General features: G+C 37.1%; 1 protein-coding gene across 1 annotated transcript in view; it reads left to right on the forward strand.

The window, feature by feature from the left end:
- Positions 1-4,038, forward strand: part of tonsl (tonsoku-like, DNA repair protein) — a 17,988-nt gene extending 13,950 nt beyond the window's left edge. The window contains 1 exon segment of the mRNA XM_042222446.1: positions 4,008-4,038. The gene's annotated coding sequence lies outside the window, so the exon portion shown is untranslated.
- Positions 4,039-4,736: the final 698 nt, after the last annotated feature.

The raw sequence follows: 4,736 nt of genomic DNA on the forward strand, positions 1-4,736 counted from the left end.
TGCTTGGGTGTTCACACAGTGATTTGCAGTCGTACAAAAACCTCCCTCAGTCAGACTGCAGAGACACTGAGCTGTTACAGCAGGAACTGACTGCAGAGGAAGAGACTCTGACACAGACCTCACAGTAACTTCACTGAGCAATAAACACATTCAAGGGCATTTTAACATAAGGATTTAAATAAATAAACAATTACGTTTTTAATAAAAACATAACAACTAATTTTAGTTAGGTTTCCTGACTGTAGTCACAGCAAGAGTAGTCGTTCATATGAACAAATGAAATATATTTTCTTTACCTTTGTATTCATAGCAAGTTTGTTCATCATGACATTTAAAAACAACAAAAACCAACTGCCAGTTTCAAGTTTTTTACTACTGTGTTATGTCACATCATTTTCATACAATTCCTCACCATTTTCAAGCTATTGACACTCTACCAGGAGAAATTCAAATTCAGGAGAAATCAACTGAAATCATCTAGTAGGTAGTTTTAATTGTAAATAATAAATGTAACCCATTGTGCTTGTCATTAACTAAGAACACTCCCCCTCCCCCCGACAAACAAAACCTAAGATATCATAAAGCGAATTTGTGGTTATTGCAAAAAGTTTGTGCTATGTTGACAAACATGAGTCAACCAGAGATTAAAGTGAAAATTTGAAGGAGGGGGAGCCCTAAGAGTGGGTGTTGAGGTGCAGTGTGGGGAAAATAATTACTTAGAAATAAGTCACATCATAATTTGTGTTGTGAGCTCCAGTAAATTGCCTTTGCTTGTGTGTATGTGTGTGTAGCTGTGGTCAGCTGACCTGAACAAAATGTAAGTAGAGAGCCATATGACTGATCTCCAACAATGCAGAGACTATAAATATAATATAATAGAGAACTTTGCGAGGGCACTTTTGTTGATAAATGGTGTTAGTAGTAGGATAATAAGGCAGAAAAAGAAAATAATAATATGTTAATTTCTAAACTATTACCACTCAATTACCTGTGGTAGTTTCTGTGTAATAAGCATGCAAAATACAAAGCTGCCTGTTTCTATATAATATCATATTAATAACCTATTTGAAAACATTTCCTGGTAGTTTCAGCAGGAAATAAACAGAAATAAGAAAAAAGCAGAGCTGCAAAATGCAAAACTGCTGGTTTGTATTTATTAACACATTAATAACAACGTTAATACTGTTTTATAACAAACTTACAGAATAGCAATGACTACCAGGAAACACATGTGATGTTTTCTGTGTAATAATCTGTAATTTAATACCATGGTAATGATAACTCATTAAAACAAGCACCACCCAGACTTCACAGGTGCAGGTGTTCTCACTGACCCATGCTATAATTTGAATATGCATCCAGTAATGTGAAATTTTTCAATTTTTAACAAGACTGGTCTGCACAATAGTAATAATGTTTTATCCCTGTCACACTGAATGTTTTGTCATCAAAGTAACTGCAACACACTCTGGTGGACATAATATAACAAATTGACTAAAATGAGCTTTTTGGACTTAATTGGAAGGGAACTCACCGCATCACTGGAGTTAGAAGACTAACCTAACAGTATGCTCATGGGTAAAAGAGCAACCAACAAACAATCTAAGCAACAAAAAACAAACAGAAAAACAATTAAACTAAAACAAACAAAAAACCCCAAAACAAAACAAAATAATTTCTTTTATTTTTGGAAAGATGCAATTCACCTGTACATGGTTTAAAATATCAAATACCTGGTTTCTGTGGAGTAAGCCCTTCATCACAGGGTTTTACAGGAGCTGTGCAGGACTAAATTATTCAAACAACAAACTAATATTAGATAAGTTTACAATTTAAAAGCTTTAAAACACTATGTATAAGTTTCTTTTTTGAAATACATGTAGAATGAAAAGATTGAATGATCCTCTCCTCAGCTGACCTCCTAAAATGGGTTTTGCACACTTTCATGCATCACTTCTCCTCACAGTTTAAGTTCTGCTGTCACACATGCTCTCATACACTTTCATTGAAAACTGAGTCAGGATGGTGTTTCCTATGTTGGTGGTTCTTTTGTTAGGCTTTCTGAGTCAGGGTGAGAGATTCTCACATTTAAGACACAGACTGTTTTATATTTGATGAAATTTTCTTTGTTCTTTTTATGTTTGTGTCTAAAAAACAAACTTGTCATTTTATTCTTCATTTCAGAGTCATTTGCCAATAATTTTCTGACTCAGACTGATAAAACCAAGTCTGTCAGTCTTGGTGGGACTGTGACCATCAGTGCTACAGGAAGTTCAAACATTGGTGCTGATCTCAGTTGGTACCTTCAGAAAACTGGAGAGAGTCCCAAACTTCTTATATACGGAGCATCAAGTCTCTCTTCAGGAACTCCGTGGCAGTAGATCTGGTTCTCAGTACACTTTAACCATCAGTGGGTTTCAGTCTGAAGATGTTGGAGATTGTTACTATTTGGGCTGTCGTTGTAGTCGGATGTTTAAACAGTGATTTATAGCAGTACAAGAACCTCCTTCAGTCTGGTTAAAGGCTGCAGGTGCAGTGTGCTGGACTGTGATGAGAATAACTAATCCACTAACACAAGAATCATCAACCACAAACGCACTGAATAAAACTAAAACTAAAGAAGTATACAACTACGTTTATAATGATTCAACCTTTATATTTATCATTAAATATGAGCAAAAGTTCATGAGCACGTCTTTTTTTAAGTGTAATAACAGAAACTGATCTTATGTATTTATTTCCAAACTTAATAAATTGCATTTTTTATAAAAGTTATAAATTCTTATAGATAAAGAATCAAAAGATAAAACGTTAGTGATTTTTCATGAACTGGGATTTTATTTTGTTCCGCAGACTTTCTTTTTATAGCATGGTTTGAAAACACAATGTGAATAAACAGATGACAATCTGCATGCATAACAATAGAGAGTCAAATGTTTGCAGAAAAATAGGAACAAACAAAACCTGTAGCTTCATCAAACACATCATGCAGACAGGAAGTGTTGCTGAAGCTCTACTCTTAGCAGTGGTCAGGGTCCAGGGTTTGAGTGACGGGGCTCTGTCCACTCAGACTGGCCTCACAGCTCATTGAGCCTGCCTTCCTCCACTGGTCTGCAGAGAGGCTCAGGGTGCTGCTCTGACCACTGACACTTCTAAACCTCGAAGGTATGCTATGTGTGAACTTGGAGATACTCCATGGACATTAGGACGTTTCACACTAATTCACAATTTGGATTTCTTTGATGTTTTTATCACCTGTGCAAAGTTGTACTTGGCAACAGTTTGTTTCTTGCTATCAGTCGTTTCCTTTTGACCATTTCTAAGTATGCACAGAGGTGTTACATGGTGATACACACACAGACATTACAATATAGAAGTGTGGTTTAAAGATTAAAAAAAATAAATTAGCTGTGAATTAATTTTCCATTTTATGGAGCAGAAAACATTGCTGAATGCTAGCTAACAGGCTACATTTGGATGTCAAATATTTATAGGGGGGAAAATGGAAATTATGGATATGAAATAAAATGATTCTTTGTTGCTTAACCTGCAGGTTGTCAGGTCTCTGGCCCCTGGGAGAGTCAAGACCTGGACAGTTTGTCAGAGCTGGTCCAGGATATCCGTCTTTGCTCTCAGGCCCTCAACAAGCTGGACCGACAGACCTTGAAGCAGAGCTGGGACAGGACTCAGTCACACGGACACTTTCTCGACCGAAACTCCAAGTGCCTCCTCTCTGCCACCTCTACTTGAGGGTGGCAGGTGTGTTCATAATAAATAATTAATAATGAATTATTAATTTCATAATAATTCATAATAAAAGTGGTCATTTTTATAAACATTTTGTTTAATGAGGCTACACCAAAAAGAAACAAGATAAAAACAAAATAAAGTGACATGGCGTCCACCGACAGTCTGTGGATAGCTTGTGTTTTATGCATTTTTGTCTGCCTTATTTATACATGTAAAGCTCTGTATCTGTATAAAGAGTTTGTGTTAGTGTGTGAGAGGTTGATTTAAAAAAAAAAAAAAACCCAAACACAATTAAAGTAACTGACGATGCTATACGTTGACATCGTTCTTTCACTGTAAGACTCAGCAGGCTATGGTGAATAATCGCAGCGATTTTCATGTCTCTGAAGAAATCTATCTAGAACATCCATACACATTCACACTCCGATCAATGCATAGGAGGTTAGTATCTTGCCCTTAATTTGGCATGCAGACTAGAGCAGCCTGGGATCGAACCACCGATCTTCTGGTTAGCGGTTAGATTTGGCCTTTATGGAACACCCAGTCAAATAAAAAGGTAAAAAAAAACCTTTTTTGTTGAATTAAAATGGATTTCTTTAAACTGTTTCAAGTCAGCAAAACAGCAGGATGTGAGATTCTTGAGTGCACTTTTCATACAGTGAAGCACTGCTGTATTATTTGTGATCCAAAAATAATACAGGGCCCAATCTGTCAGGATCGGCAACAGGACTTCAGCCAGCATTATTACAAACGCAGGAGTTCCACAAGGTTGCGTCCTCAGTTCCATCCTCTAGACATCCTCTAGACTCTGTACACCCACGACTGTGTCCTGTGTTTGTGGATGACACTGCAGTGATCGGTCGCATCACTGGAGGGGATGAAGCGGCTAACAGGAGAGAGGTAGCCAGTCTGGTGTCATGGTGTGAGGACAACAACCTCACCTTCAACACTGACAAGACAAAGGAGATGATAGTGGACACGAGGAA

Source organism: Haplochromis burtoni, unplaced genomic scaffold, assembly GCF_018398535.1.
Source record: "Haplochromis burtoni strain Fernald_Lab_line unplaced genomic scaffold, NCSU_Asbu1 Contig_86, whole genome shotgun sequence".
Taxonomy (NCBI): Eukaryota; Metazoa; Chordata; class Actinopteri; order Cichliformes; family Cichlidae; genus Haplochromis; species Haplochromis burtoni.